The 16,335-nt window shown below is 46.4% G+C and overlaps 1 protein-coding gene across 3 annotated transcripts in view; it reads right to left on the bottom strand.

Moving 5' to 3' along the window:
• Nucleotides 1-16,335, bottom strand: part of dipk2ab (divergent protein kinase domain 2Ab) — a 288,676-nt gene that overhangs the window by 127,907 nt on the left and 144,434 nt on the right. Inside the window, exon 1 of one of the 3 annotated variants that reach the window (XM_068042596.1) lies at nucleotides 9,506-9,573. The exons of the other annotated variants lie outside the window; for them this stretch is intronic. The gene's annotated coding sequence lies outside the window, so the exon portion shown is untranslated. Of the gene's footprint in view, nucleotides 1-9,505; nucleotides 9,574-16,335 lie in introns of those variants that run through there. 3 annotated transcript variants of the gene reach the window in all.

Below are 16,335 nucleotides of genomic sequence, written 5' to 3'. Positions count from 1 at the left end.
AAAGAAAAGGCTGATGAATTTGCAACCATCTTCGGTCAGAAGTGCCGAGTGGCTGATCCACCTCGGCCTCCTCCTCGGATCCCCAACATCACAAATGCCAGTCTTCAGCCAATCCGATTCACTCCATGCAATATCAAGAAATGGCTGAAAGCACTAGATACTGCAAAGGCTATAGGCCCTGACAACATTCCAGCAACAGTACTGAAGACTTGTGCTGCAGAACTAGCCGCGTCGTTAGCCAAGTTGTTCCAGAACAGCAACAACTCTGGCATCTACACGACAATGTGGAAAATTCCCCACGTATATCCTATCCAGGACAAATCCAACCCGGTCAATTACCACTCATCAGCCTACTCTCGATCATTAGCAAAATAATGAAAGCAGTTGTCAACAGTGCTATTAAGCACCACTTAACAGCAACACCCTGCTCACCGATGCACAGTTTGGGTTCTGATAAAGCCACTCAGCTCCTGACCTCATTACAGCCTTGGCCCAAACGTGGACAAAAGAGCTGAACTCAAGGTGAGGTGAGAGTGATTGCCCTGGATATCAAAGCAGCATTTGACTGAGTATGGCATCAAGGAGCCCGAGCCAAGATGAAGTCAATGGGAATCAAGGGGAAAACTCTTTGCTGGTTGGAGTCATACCTAGCACAAAGGAAGATGGTTGTGGTTATTGGAAGTCAATCATCTCAGCCCCAGGACATTGCTGCAGGAGTTCCTCAGGGTAGTATCTTAAGCCCAACCATCTACAGTCACTTCATCAATGACTTTCCCTCCATCATAAGGTCAGAAGTGGGGATGTTCACTGATAATTGCACAATGTGCAGTACCATTCACGACTCCTCAGATGCTGAAGCCACCGTGTCCACATGCAGCAAGACCTGAACATCATTCAGCCTTGGACTGATAAGTGGCAGGTAGCATTCACGCCACACAGGTGCCGGGTAATGACCATCTCCAATAAGATAGAATTTAATCATCGCCCCATGACATTCAACAGCATTACCATTGCTGAATCCTCCATTGTTAACATCCTGGGGTTTACCATTGACCAGAAACTGAACTGGAACAGCCACGTAAATCCTGTGGCTACAAGAGCACATCAGAGCCTGAATTCTGCAGCGAATAACCCACCCGACTCCCCAAAGTCTGTCAACCATCTACAAGGTACAAGTCAAGAGTGTGATGGAATACTCTCCACTTGCCTGGATGGGTGCAGCTCCAGCAGCACTCACGAAGCTCAACACCATCCAGGACAAAGCAGCCAGCTTGACTGCCGCCCCATCCACCACCTTCAACATTCACTCTCTCCACCAACGCACAGTGGCAGCAGTGTCTACCATCTACAAGATGCACTGCAGCCTCCTTCAACAACATCTTCCAAACCCATGACCTCTTTCATCAAGAAGGACAATGACAGCAGATGCATTGGGACGTAACCACTTGCAAGTTCCCCTCCAAATCACACACCGCCGTGACTTGGAAATATATCACCATTCCTTCACTGTCGCTGGGTCGAAATCCTGGAACTCCCTTCCTAACAGCAGTTGGGTGTAGCCGCACCAGATGGACTGCAGCAGTTCAAGAAGGCAGCTCACCACCACCTTCTCAAGGGCAATTAGGGATGGGCAACAAATGCTGGCCTAGCCAGCAACACCCAACCCACATCCCATGAAAAAATAACAAAGTCCATGTAACCGCATTACTCTCATCAACACTCTGTTACCCCATCAAAAATCTCATGCAAGTTAATTAAATATAATTTGCCTGAACAGATCTGTGCTGGCTTTCCTTAATTAATCCACATTTGTCCAAGTGACTTTAATGCTCTCCTGAATTATCATTTTAAAAGCTCCCCCATCACCAAGGTTAAACTGACTGGCCTGTAGCTGCTGGGTTTATCCTTGCACCATTTTTTGAACAAGGGTATAACATTTGCAATTCTCCAATCCTTGGGCACCACCCCTGTATCTAAGGAGGTTTGGAAGATTATGGCCAGTGCCTCCACAATTTCCACCCTTACTTCCCTCAACATCCTTAAATTCATCTCATCTGGTCCTGGCGGCTTATCAACTTGAAGTACAGCCAGCCTATCTAATATCTCCTCTTTATCAAATGTTTAGTCTATCCAATGTCTCAACTACCTACTGTTTCACTATGACTTGGGAAACATCTTCTTCCTTGGTAAAGACAGATGCAAAGTACTAATTTAGTACCTCAGCTAGCCCCCTGCCTCCATGGATAAATCTCTTTAGGTTCCCAAAAGGCCCCACTCCTCTTTTCTATCACTGTTTTACTATTTAAAGGCCTATAAGAGACTTTTGGATTCCCTTATATGTTAGCTGCCAGTCATTTCTCATACTATTTCTTTGTTTCTCATTTGGTTTTCACTTCCCCTCTGAAGCTTCTATATTCAGCCTTGTTCTCAATTGTATTAGCCATCTCACATATGCACCCTTTTTCTCTCAGGTACACTAGATAACAACAGTCTTCATTATGGCAAAAGAAACAGAAGTCCCACATACAGCCCTTTATGCAAGACTGCCTTCCTACTTGGTACAAGTGCTAAAAAGGCCACTGCCATTTTCAGGAAGAACCTATAGAAGGAGCAGATGATGGAAAAGTGAAAATGTAAGTGTACAAATATTATAAACTTTGGTGGAGGGCAGAGGAAAGCAGTTTTCATCAATACACTAATTTATCTGGAGTTGTTCTTCTCTAGTGATCAGAAACTAGCTATAAATTCACTTACTGTAACTAATTCCCAGATGATATCAACCCTAAATCCATTACCCTGCCCCTTCCTTTATGCAGTTATATTCTTCCTTTTCAAGCACTTATCCAATTCACTTTCAGTGCAGGCTGCCCATTCGGGTAATGGGGAGATTTCCAAGTGCCCTGCGAATGGTAGATCAGCAACACCCACCCCTCCCCGCACCCAGACCTGTCCCAGCTTTCCATGAGAATCCAGCACCTTTCTTAGGGACGGGCAGTCCACACCTTTTCTCTTTTAGTAAAATATTATTTTGTCTGCACAATAGCCACATGTTACAATAACCCATTTTTAACTGCCTCATAATTTTGAGTGATAATGTTGAATTTATTCTCTCTAGTTACTGATTTTCCAACTAGTAGTATCAATCCTTCCCCATTAACCCAATACCTTGAAGGGGGAACGTAACTCTACAATTAAATATTCATCAAGTCCTGTTGGCTGTTGTGTAATTTTCCAGAAGTCAATGTATAGAAAGTCTTCAGTACAGTCCAGTTCATTTCACAAGGTTGTGCTCAGGCAACTCAGATTGAGGATTTCTATATCAGATCTTTTAACCTGGCCGCGTAATAGGTTTACTTTCTAGAACGACAGACAGAGAAGAGGAAAAAATACAAAAACTCAATTCAAACTACAGTATACGTACCACCAGAATTAAGGGATTAAGGGAACCTGAAAACGAAATTCTGATCACAGCAGAAAAAGGTGGCCTGCATTTACAAAAATGTAATGTAATAATGGTACTACAGGAGTACCTCTTGGGCCAAAACCACAGGATATGTAAAAAAAAAATACCTTCTAGAATCTACAGATAATTCCTATAAATACATTACTCGCTGCTTATGAAACCTTTTCTTTAAAGAAAACCACTGAACCAATAGATTAATATTTGTCTTGTATTAAATTTTGAATGAAGTTCACTGCAAGATGTACATTGTGAATCTTAAAAAAAAATGCTAACCTAAACTCAGAACTCTCAACTTTCAGTTATTCCTCTTCAGTCTCACCTCAAGATTGGCAGAAATAGTGAGTATATCAAATTTAGATCTTCCACGACATCACCAGGAGAAAGAAATGGGAATTTGTACATTTAAATTATAAGACTGCTTTAGTGTTCAATCACACTCTGCGGGCAGGATTTTATTCTGCCCTTGGAGACGAGCACGGAGAGGGGATGGCAAACAGAACAGCAGGGCGAGCCGTTCCCAACGTCGCACGGGCCCACTAGCACTTTGTCCAGGGCGGGGAAGGCAAAGGACCGCCTTCCCACCCCAGGTCAACGGAGGCCAATTAAAAGGGCAGTTAAGGGCCTCTTTAAGCCTCCACTTCAATTTTATTAAAGGCAGAGGGGCCCATAATGCGGGGAGGCACAGCCAGGGGGCAACTCGTGGGGTTGTGGGAGGGGGAGACGGGGGGGGGGGGGAATCTCCACTTAGGGCAACCCAGGGCCCCTCGAGTGCTCTCTTGACAGAGATAACACCCTCCCCTACCAACCAGGTCGGCAGGACTTGCCTAAAATGGCCCCAAGACCCCGATCCCACTCACCTCTTCAGTATTGCAGGAAGCCCTGCAGTCCTGGCAGTGGCCAACACTTCTGGAGCTGGGAGCTAATCCCTTAAAGGGACAACGTCCGCCACGGACAGTTAATTTGCTGCTTGCCATGTGATAGCGATGGAGCTCTGACGGAGGGCGGGGTCTCTCTCCCCCATCCCCCCACCCATCCGGCCCACTGCCAGGACCCCCGTCACTGGAATAAAATCCAGCCCTGCATCTCTAACCTCGAAATAATGCGGTTCTTCGCAGCTCATGTTACATTCAATGGTCTGCTTGAGGCCAAATCCACAAGAACTTTTAATTGTGTTTGTATTGTTACAGAAAGGTAGTAAGGGGTGTGGGTGGTTCCCACTGTTCACCTCCCAACTGACCGCAATCGTGTTTTGCTTAAAATGATGAAAGTTAGCCCTTCAGCGCCTTACTTGCCAAATTGACAGTGACAGGTTTTCTTGTAGGTTTTAAACAGAAGATTAACTATTTATTGAACAATATTCATTTCCCAAAATGTTCACAGCACCTCTCCTGAACTCACTCACTCTCAAGATAGATAGGAAGGGTTGGAGTTCAAGGTGTGGTAGGTATTCTTGGTTTATGGTAAACTTGTTGAATCGTCTAAGTAGGACAGTATCTTTCAAAGATGCAGGCCTGGGCATTTGCAGTCTTGAACTTGTTGAGGAGTTCTAGATCTCAGGTGTTTAAGATTTCAGACTGGAGTTGGCAGTCACTTTCAGTTCTCTGCTGCACCAAGTTGACGTGTAGAATTAGTAGCAGGTTTCTTCTCGTTTCGGCTGGATCTTTCCACAACCCCAGGCTCAACTGCTTTCTGTGATTTCTCCCTCTTGCTCCAGAGGGTTGCCTTTTGAAGCCACCATTCATATTAGCATTTCTGGTACCGGACACATGGCCTTCTCCCCTGGTGTGACCACACAATGGACCAGGATGTGGAATCCATGGCCAACCATTAATGTCTGGATGAGTATTATTCTGTTATGAGTTCTGAAGAAGGGTCATTGACCTGAAACGTTAACTCTGCTTCTCTCTCCACAGATGCTGCCAGACCTGCTGAGTGTTCCTAGCATTTCTTGTTTTTATTTCAGATTTCCAGCATCTGCAGTATTTTGCTTTTAATTCTGTTATGTGTGAATACTTCACACCTCCTTTGTTGAAGAAAGCCATTGAATTCAGGAATGTCTCTTGACAGCTCCAGGATGGGTATACTCAACACCTCTTACATCTAGAAAGTAACTTTTTGTCCTTTCGAGACAGTGAAGCAATTTCCGAATACACAGGCCAGGCCATCTGACATTTGGCAGCCAATTTTGCATCATATTGTTCACTTTTTAAAAGGAAATTGCTTTAAAAGGAAATCAGCCTGGGCTGATAAGTGTCAAGTTACATTCATGCCACATCTCAAACGAGAATCTAACCAACTCCCGTGAATGTTCAATGGCATTACCATCGCTGAATCCCCCACTACCACCACCTTGGGGGTTAACATTGACAAGAAACTGAACTGGACCGGCCACATAAATACTGCAGCTACAATAGCAGGTCAGAAGCTGGGAATTTTGCAGCGAGTAGCTCACCTCCTGACTCCCCAATGCCTGTCCACCATCTACAAGGCACAAGTCAGGAGTGTGTTGGAATACTCTCCACTTGCCCGGATGGGTGCAGCTCCAACAACACTCAAGAAGCTCAACGCCATCCAGGACAAAGCAGCCCACTTGACTGGCACCCCATCTACCAACATTCACTCCCTTCACCGCCAACGCACAGTGGCAGCAGTGTGTACCATCTACAAGATGCACTGCAGCAATGCACCAAGGCTCCTTAGACAGCACCTTCCAAGCGCGTGACCTCTACCATCTAGAAGGTCAATCGCAGCAAATGCATGGGATCACAATCACCTGCAAGTTCCCCTCCAAGCCACACACCATGCTGACTTGAACTATACCGCCGTTCCTTCACTCGCTGGGTCAAAATCTGCAACTCCCTTCTTAGCAGCACGGCGGGTGTACCTACCCCACGTGGACTGCAGCAATTCAAGAAGACAGCTCACCACGACCCAGGGCAATTAGGAATGGGCAATAAATGCTGGCATAGCCAGCGACGCCCACATCCCATGAATGAATAAAAAACGTCAATTCCAAAGACCTTATCTTAAAAGTAGGAAAATGTGTCTTTACTGGCCATGACGATATCAACAAGTGCAATACAAGAATATAGAAAATGCTGGAAGTACTCAGCAGGTCTAGCAGAATCTGTGGAGAGAGAAACAAAGCTAACCTTTCAGGTCTATGGCCTTCCACCAGAATGATTCTGATGAAACGAGACAGATCTGAAATGCTAACTCTATTTCTCTCTCCACAGATGCTGCCAGACCTGCTGAGCATTTCCAGTGTTTTCTGTTTTTATTTCAGATTTCCAGCATCTGCAGTATTTTGCTTTTTTTTTTTGCAAAGAATACATTTGGATACTATAATGTAATGCTTAGTGTTAGTAAGGGTGGCCATAATGTATAAGATTACAAATTTACGATAACTGATTTACATACGAACACACAAACTAGGAGCAGGAGTAGGCTATATGGCCTCTCGAGCCTGTTTCACCATTCTGTAAGACCATGGCTGATCTGTTTGTGGGCATGACTCCATTTTCCTGCCTGTCCCTGATATCCTTTGACTCCCTTGTTTGTCAAGAATTTGTCTACCTCTGCCTTACAAACAATGACCCTGCCTCCACCCCTCTCTGGGGAAGAGAGTTCTGCAGACTCACGACCCTCAGAAAAAAATTCTCCTCATCTCTGTCTTAAATGGGAGACCCCTTATTTTTAAACTATTCCCTCTAGTTTAAGACTCTCCCATAAGGGGATATATCCTTTCAACATGCACCCCGTCAAGTCCCCACAGGATCTTATATGTTTCAATAAGATCACCCCTCATCCTTCTAAACGCCAATGAATACAGAACCAACCTGTCCAACCTTTACTCATAAGATAACCCTCTCATCCCAGGAACCAGTCGAGCGAACCATCTCTGAACTGCTTCCAATGCAATTATATCCTCTCTTAAGTAAGGGACCAAACTGTCCACAATACTTTAGATATGGTCTCATCAATGCTCTGTAAAACTGTAGCAAAACATCTGTACTTTTATATTCCATTTCCCTTGCGTTACAAAAGTACTTCAATTTTTTGTTGGATTTTTTTTTGAGGACTCATATTTAAATGGTGGAAATGGATTTGATTTTGGAAGGCTTAAGATTTCATAGATGCTGGACATTGTTTTGTTGTTGACAGTTCACTGAAAGGACATGGATGTTGTGTTTGAAAACCTTTACTGGATGTCACATGTCTTACGATAAATAAACAGAAATCTTGGCGACCTGGGAAAGATGTTTACAGAGAAGTGACATGTTAACATTTATGAGGGTCAGGGGGTTCTGACTTACTGTTTGGTGTCGCTTCTGAGATATTGTTTTGGTTGTTGGGGTGTGGACAGTGTTTGAAAAGCAGTTAAACATCAACCTGCCAAGAAAGAAACCCCAGGTCATCTTTCCTGCACCTCGAAGAGACCCTGAGTGGTCCAGTGTGTCAGCTCCTCTTTCCTCCTGTCTTTGAAAAACCCTGCAAAACCAGAGTGATAGCAGAAGCCCGATACTGCATTTCTCCTGGAAAGCATACCAGACTATTTCTCGGCAACTCCAGAATGAACTGCTTTTGAAAAGATCCCAGCGACCCGTCACCGTATACCCGGATGCCAGACCAAATGGGACAATTGACATCCTTCATTATCTTTTTTCTTGAAGAATTAACAAGTATTTGGCCAAAGTATTTTTTTTTGTCTCCATTTTGTAACAACCCTCTGGAGAGAATTTCTGCATTTTTTTCAGTGTGTAGGGAATTTTAGAAAAGAACTTTCATATTTCAATCTGTGTGTTAATGCTTTGCTTTGTTACTGGATAAGTCTTATTTTGTAATAAACTATTAGATTAGATTAGAGATACAGCACTGAAACAGGCCCTTCGGCCCACCGAGTCTGTGCCGAACATCAACCACCCATTTATACTAATCCTACACTCATCCCATATTCCTACCAAACATCCCCACCTGTCCCTATATTTCCCTACCACCTACCTATACTAGTGACAATTTATAATGGCCAATTCACCTATCAACCTGCAAGTCTTTTGGCTTGTGGGAGGAAACCGGAGCACCCGGAGAAAACCCACGCAGACACAGGGAGAACTTGCAAACTCCACACAGGCAGTACCCGGAATCGAACCCGGGTCCCTGGAGCTGTGAGGCTGCGGTGCTAACCACTGCGCCGCCCTTAATTTTGTTATTTATTAAAGAAACATAATTGGTGCATTTTATTCTGGAATAAAGAGTAAAGCATATGATTGACCGCATCGGTAACTGGGTAAGCATTTAAATAGGTGCTGTGACCTTTGGAGAAGTTCAACTAGAAAAGACAGCGCACTCCTCCCGCCTCAGTTGTAACACTTGCAATAAATGACAACATTGCATTTGCCGTACCTGCATACTAACTTTATGTTTCGTGCACTAGGACACCCAGATCCCTCTGCATCTCAGAGTTCTGCAATCTCTCCATTTAAATATGTTGCCTTTCTATTTTTCTGGCCAAAGTGGACAAGTTCACACTTTCCCACATTATACTCCACCTGCCAAATCTCACAACCTATCTATATCCTTCTGCAGATTCAAGTCCTCTTCACAACTTACTCTCCTACCTATCTTTGTCATCAGCAAATTTAGCAACCATACATTCTGTCCCTTCATCCAAATCATTGATTATAGATTGCAAATAGTTGAGGCGCCAGCACTGATCCCTGCTGCACTCCACTAGTTACAGCTTGCCAACCTGAAAATGACCCATTTATGCCTACTCTCAGTTTCCTGTTAGCTAATCAATCCTCCTATCCATGCTAATAAGTCACCCCCTAGACCAGGGGCTCTTATTTTGTTTAGTAACCTTTGATGTGGCACCTTGTCAAATGCCTTCTGGTAATCCAAGTACACCACACCCACAGGCCCCCTCTTTATCCACGTTGCTTGTTACGCTCTCAAAGAACTCTAATAAATTAGTTAAACATGATTTCCCTTTCACAAAACCATGTTGACTCTGCATGATTACATTGAGATTTTCTAATTTACCTGTGAGAACCTCCTGAATAGATTCCAACATTTTCCCTTTGAGCGACGTTAAACTAACTGGCCTGTAGTTTCCTGCTTTCGGTCTTCCTCCTTTCTTGAATGGCAGAGTTACATTTGCTACCTCCAATCTGATGGGAACTTTCCAGAACCTAGGGAATGTTGGAAAATTTTAACTAATGCATCCACTATCTCAGCAGCCACTTCTTTTAAGACCCTACGATGAAGTCCATCATGAACTGGGGACGTTCTAATAGTTTTTAGTTCTAATAGTTTTCTCAGTATCATTTCCTTGGCGATAATAAGTGTTTTAAGTTGCTTCATCCCTTTCAACTCTTGACACACAATTATTTTTGGGGTGTTATATGTATCCTCTACAGTGAAGAGAGATGCAAAAAATCTGTTCATCCTTTCCCATTTCCTTACTTTATTAATTTCCCCAGACACTCTCTCTAGAGGACCAACACTCACTTACTCTTTCTTTTTAAATACCTGTAGAAACACTTATTCTTATATTTCTAGCTAACTTTCTCTTGTACTCCAATTTCATTCATTATTTTCGTCATTGTTCGCTGTATTTTTATATTCTGTCCAATCTTCTGACCTGCCACTACTCTTCGCTGAGTTGTACACTTCTTTTAATTTGATACTTTCTTTAACTTCCTTAGTTAGTCATTGCAATGTATCATTGCTGAGTGTTAGAACATAACATAATACAATAACTAGGAGCAGAAGTAGACAATTCAGCATCTCAAGCCTGCTCCGCCATTCAATACAATCATGGCTGATCTCACCTTGGCCTCAGCTCCACTTTCCTGCCCATTCTCCATAACCCTTCAACCCATTACTAATTAAAAATCTGTCCGTCTCCTCCTTAAATTTACTCAATATCCCGGCATCCACCGCACTCTGGGGTAGTGAATTCCACAGACTCACGACCCTTTCAGAGAAGTAATTTCTCCTCATATCTGTTTTAAATCTGCTTACCCGTTTCCTAAAACTATGACCTCTCGTTCCAGATTGCCCCACAAGAAACATCCTCTCTACATCTACTTTGTCAATCCCCTTAATCATCTCAATTAGATCTCCTTCCATCTAAACTCTGGAGAGCAAAGACCTAAACTGCTCAATCTCTCTTCATAAGACAAACCCCTCATCTCTGGAATCAATCTAGTGAACCTCCTCTGAACTGCCTCCAATACAATTACGTCCCTCCTCAAGTAAGTGGACCAAAACTGCACGCAATAATCTGGGTGCGGTCTCACTAATGCCTTGTACAGTTGCAGCAACACTTCCCTACTTTTATACTTTATTCCTTTAGCAATAAATACCAAAAATCCATTTGTCTTCCTTATTACCTGCTGCACCTGCATACGGTGAGACGACTATGGAATGAGTGCGGGGGTGGGGGGGGGAGGGAGTGCGGGGGTGGGGGGGGGAGGGAGTGCGGGGGTGGGGGGGGGAGGGAGTGCGGGGGTGGGGGGGGGGGAGGGAGTGCGGGGGTGGGGGGGGGAGGGAGTGCGGGGGTGGGGGGGGGAGGGAGTGCGGGGGTGGGGGGGGGAGGGAGTGCGGGGGTGGGGGGGGGAGGGAGTGCGGGGGTGGGGGGGGGAGGGAGTGCGGGGGTGGGGGGGGGAGGGAGTGCGGGGGTGGGGGGGGGAGGGAGTGCGGGGGTGGGGGGGGGAGGGAGTGCGGGGGTGGGGGGGGGAGGGAGTGCGGGGGTGGGGGGGGGAGGGAGTGCGGGGGTGGGGGGGGGAGGGAGTGCGGGGGTGGGGGGGGGGAGGGAGTGCGGGGGTGGGGGGGGGGAGGGAGTGCGGGGGTGGGGGGGGAGGGAGTGCGGGGGTGGGGGGGGGGAGGGAGTGCGGGGGTGGGGGGGGGGGGAGGGAGTGCGGGGGTGGGGGGGGGGGAGGGAGTGCGGGGGTGGGGGGGGGGGAGGGAGTGCGGGGGTGGGGGGGGGGAGGGAGTGCGGGGGTGGGGGGGGGGAGGGAGTGCGGGGGTGGGGGGGGGGGAGGGAGTGCGGGGGTGGGGGGGGGGAGGGAGTGCGGGGGTGGGGGGGGGAGGGAGGGAGTGCGGGGGTGGGGGGGGGGAGGGAGTGCGGGGGTGGGGGGGGGGAGGGAGTGCGGGGGTGGGGGGGAGGGAGTGCGGGGGTGGGGGGGGAGGGAGTGCGGGGGTGGGGGGGGAGGGAGTGCGGGGGTGGGGGGGGAGGGAGTGCGGGGGTGGGGGGGGAGGGAGTGCGGGGGTGGGGGGGGGAGGGAGTGCGGGGGTGGGGGGGGAGGGAGTGCGGGGGTGGGGGGGGAGGGAGTGCGGGGGTGGGGGGGGGAGGGAGTGCGGGGGTGGGGGGGGAGGGAGTGCGGGGGTGGGGGGGGAGGGAGTGCGGGGGTGGGGGGGGAGGGAGTGCGGGGGGGGAGGGAGAGGGAGTGCGGGGGGAGGGAGTGCGGGGGGGGGGGGAGGGAGGGAGTGCGGGGGGGGATGTGCTAGGAGCGGGGGGGTACAGGTAATAAAACATTTCAACAGCTCCCACCATTGTCCCTTTTACAATGATGTACTGCTGCTGGGATTGGGATCCGGGAGCCGAGCCGGATTTGTGGGGAAAGTTTGTGTGGAAACAGCGCGCAGTCGCCGAGTGAGCGGGAGCCACTGCCAGGACCATGTGGCCGCTCTGCCTCCTGATCGCCGCCATGTGGCCTTCCTTTCAGCTGATCAACCACCACACTCTGTGTGCCAACCCGCTCCATCACTTTCCCATGCTCCTTCAAGTAACGCTCATCCAAGTATCTGGCGGTAACCTCAGAAAGGTGGACCTTTCCGGCCACCCCAAGCTGTTCCATCAAATTGGCCAAGTTCACATCGTTGGACCAAACGTCAAACTTGACGAGTTTCATTCCCAAAATGCTTCACAAACCACTGACCACCTCCAGGCGCTTACCCATTGTCTCTCGAGACATGGAGGCCAAAGAAGAAGAACCTGCATACTAGTTTTCTGCGATTCATGCACAAGGACACCCAGATCCCTCTGCACTGAAGCAATCTCAAGTTTCTCTCCATTTAGCCTTTGCCTTTCTATTCTTCTGAAAAAAATGGATAACCTCACATTTATCCACGTTAAATCCATCTGCCAAATTTTGGCCCATTCACCAAACATATCCATATCCATTTGTAAATTTCTTATTTCTTTATTGCAACTTACTATCCCACCTATTTTAGTGTCATCTGCAAATTTAGCTATAGTACCTTCTATCCCTGCATCCAAGTCATTAATATAGATTGTAAATAGTTGGGGCCAGAGGACCGAACCCTGTGGCACCCCACTAGTTACATCTTGCCAACCAGAAAAAGACCCATTTATTCCGACTCTGTTTTCTATTGGTTAGCCAATCCTCAATCCAAGCTAATAAATTGCTCCTAACCCCATGCAATCTTACATTGTGTATTAACCTTTTGTGCGGCACCTTATCAAATGCCTTCTGGAAGTCCAGATATACTACATCTATAGGATCCCCATTATCTACTTTACTTGTTACAGCTGCGAAGAACTCTAGCAAATTAGTCAAACACGATTTACCCTTCATAAAACCATGCTGACTCTGATGGATTGCGTTTTGACTTTCTAAATGTTCTGTTATTACTTCCTTAATAATGGATTCTAACAGTTTCCCAACGACAGATGTGGCCTGTAGTTTCCTACTTTCTGCCTCCCTCCCTTTTTGAATAAGAGCGTTATATTAGCTTTTTTCCAATCCACTGGAACCTTCCCCGCATCCAGGGAATTTTGGAATATTATAATCAATGGATCCACTATCTCTGCTGCCACTTCCTTTAAGACCCTAGGATATAGGCCATCAGGCCCTGGGGACTTGTCTGCCTTCAATCCCAATAGTTTGCTCAGTACTTTTTCCCTAGTGATGATGATTGTTCGAAGTTCCTCCCTTTCTATAACCTCTGCATTAACTGTTACTATTGGGATGGTATTAGTGTCCTCCATGAAAACTGAGGCAAAATAATGATTTAGTATCTCCGCCATTTGTGTCCCCCACCATTAACTCCCCAGTCACATCCTCCAAGGGACCAACTTTAGCTACTCTCTTCCCTTTTATATACTTACAGAAGCTTTTGCTATCTGTTTTTATATTTTGCGTTAGTTTCCTTTCATAATTTACCTTTGATCTTTTTATAATTTATTTTAATAACCCTTTGTTGATATTTAAAAGTTTCCCAATCTTCCAGCCTGCCACTGGCCTTTGCAATATGGCATGCCTTAGTTTTTGTCTTTATGTTATCCTTACGTTCCTCGCTTAGCCATGGATGGTTTCTCCCCCTCTTGGAATCTTTCTTCCTGTCTGGAATATATTTTAGTTGGGAGGAATTGAATATCTCCTTAAACATCTGCCACTGCTCATCAAGTGTCCTACGTTTTAGTCTTCCTGCCCAGTCCACTAGGGCCAAATCTGTCCTCATGCCTATGTAATTACCATTGTTTAACTCCAGAATGCTAGTGTGGGACTCCAGATTCACTCTCTCAAACGGAATTTGAAATTCTAGTATGCTATGATCACTCTTCCCGAGAGGATCCTTAACTATAAGATTAATTAATCCCACCTCATTACACAATACCAAATCTAGAATAGCCTGCTCTCTGGTTGGTTCCACAACATATTGCTCCAAAAAACCAATCTCTAATACATTCAATGAACTCTCCCTTGAGGCTACCCTTGCCAATTTGATTAATCCAGTCTATAAGCATATTAAAATCACCCATGATTACTGCCGTACCTTTCTTATAAGCCCCCAGGATTTCCTGGTTTATACTGTGCCCCACTGCCGAACTACTGTTTGGGGAACTATAGATCACTCCCACCAGGGACTTCTTTTTCTTGCTATTTCTTATTTCTACCCAGACTGAGTCTACGTCTTGATCTCCGGTGCCTATATCGTTTCTCACTACAGCACTGATCTCTTCCTTCACTAACAAAGCTACACCACCTCCTTTTCCTTCCTGCCTATCCTTCCGAAAAACTGAGTACCCTTGGATATTCAATTCCCAAACCTGGTTTCCCTGCAACCACGTCTCAGTAATCACCACGAAATCATACCCATTCATCTATTTGCGCTGTTAACTCATTAATTCTATTGTGAATGCTTCATGCATTCAGATACAAAGTCTTTAAGTTTGCTCTATTATAAAATTTCCCAACTGTTGTACGATTCCTTGGTGCAATATGACTTTCACATGTTCTGTGCCTTCCTTTTATTTTCTGGTAACTATCACCCTCATGACTAACCTGCACTCCTACCCTCTCCTTTAACTTTGACTTCCTAATTTAACCCTCCCCCCACTATTCAGTTTAAAGCCCTATTTACAGCCCTAGTTATGTGATTCGCCAGACCTCTGGTCCCAGCATGATTCAGGTGGAGCCCGTCCCATCGGAACAGCTTCTCCTTCCCCAGTACTGGTGCCAATGTCATACGAATTCGAACCCATTTTTCCCACACCAATTTTTGAGCCACGCACTTACCTCTGTAATCTTATTGACCCTGTGCCAATTTGCTCGTGGCTCAGGTAGCAATCCGGAGATTACCACCTTTTTGGTTCTGTTTTTTAATTTAGCCCCTAGCTGCTCATATTCCCTCAGCAGAACCTCTATCGTTGGTACCTACGTGGACCACGACAGCTGGATCTTTCCCCTGCCACTCCAAGTTGTTCTGCAGCCCAGAAGAGATATCCTGAACCCTGGCACCAGGTAGGCAACACAGCCTTCAGGATTCTCGATCCTGGCCACAGAGAACAGTGTTTAGTTTAGAGATACAGCACTGAAACAGGCCCTTCGGCCCACCATCAACCACCCATTTATACTAATCCTACACTAATCCCATATTCCTACCACATCCCCATATTTCCCTACCACCTACCTAAACTAGGGGCAATTTATAATGGCCAATTTACCTACCAACCTGCAAGTCTTTTGGCTTGTGGGAGGAAACCGGAGCACCCGGAGGAAACCCACGCAGACACAGGGAGAACTTGCAAACTCCACACAGGCAGTACCTGGAATTGAACCCAGGTCGCTGGAGCTGTGAGGCTGCAGTGCTAACCACTGCGCCTATGCCCCTAACTATAACTATCCCCGATTACGAATACATTTCTCTTTTCTCTCCCCACTTGAATGGCTCCCTGTACCACGGTGCTATGGTCAGTTTGCTCATCCTCCCTACAGTCCCGGATCTTGTCCACACAGGGAACAAGAATCACGAACCTATTGGACAAGGACAAGGGCGGACGCTCCTGCAACACTATCGCCTGGATCCCTCTACCTGCCTCACTCCTAGTCACACCCTCCTGGCCCTGACCACTGGCCGAATTCAAGACAATTAATATAAGGGGTGTGACTGTCTCCTGGTCAGCGTCCAGGTAACTCTCCCCCTCCTTGATGTGTCACAGTGTCCAAAGCTCAGACTCCAGCTCATCAACTCTGAGCCGGAGTTCCTCGAGCAACCAAACTTGTTACAGATGTGGTCACTAGGAACCACAATGGCCTCCACCAGCTCCCACATCATGCAGGTTCAACACATCGCCTAGCCCTGCATCTCTATTTTATTTAATTAGGTTTTAAATTTCCGACTGGTCTTCAGTTTTTTTTTTAAATCCGCTTTAATTTATATATTAATAAATCAATCAAGTCTTACTCTATATTTGATTTCAATTAAAGTAAATTAAATTAAAAGCTTACCTGAATACTGACCCCAGCAGCTCTCTTTCCCTGTTCCCACTGTTGAATGTGACGTCACTGATGTCACTTTTCGATTTTTCCCCGGCTCCGCTCCTGCTGTTGTCGTTGTGC

This window comes from Heterodontus francisci, chromosome 11 (assembly GCF_036365525.1).
Source record: "Heterodontus francisci isolate sHetFra1 chromosome 11, sHetFra1.hap1, whole genome shotgun sequence".
In the NCBI taxonomy this organism is placed as follows: Eukaryota; Metazoa; Chordata; class Chondrichthyes; order Heterodontiformes; family Heterodontidae; genus Heterodontus; species Heterodontus francisci.
Note: the sequence above shows the minus strand (reverse complement) of the source record. Positions and strands in the feature narration are given on the sequence as shown.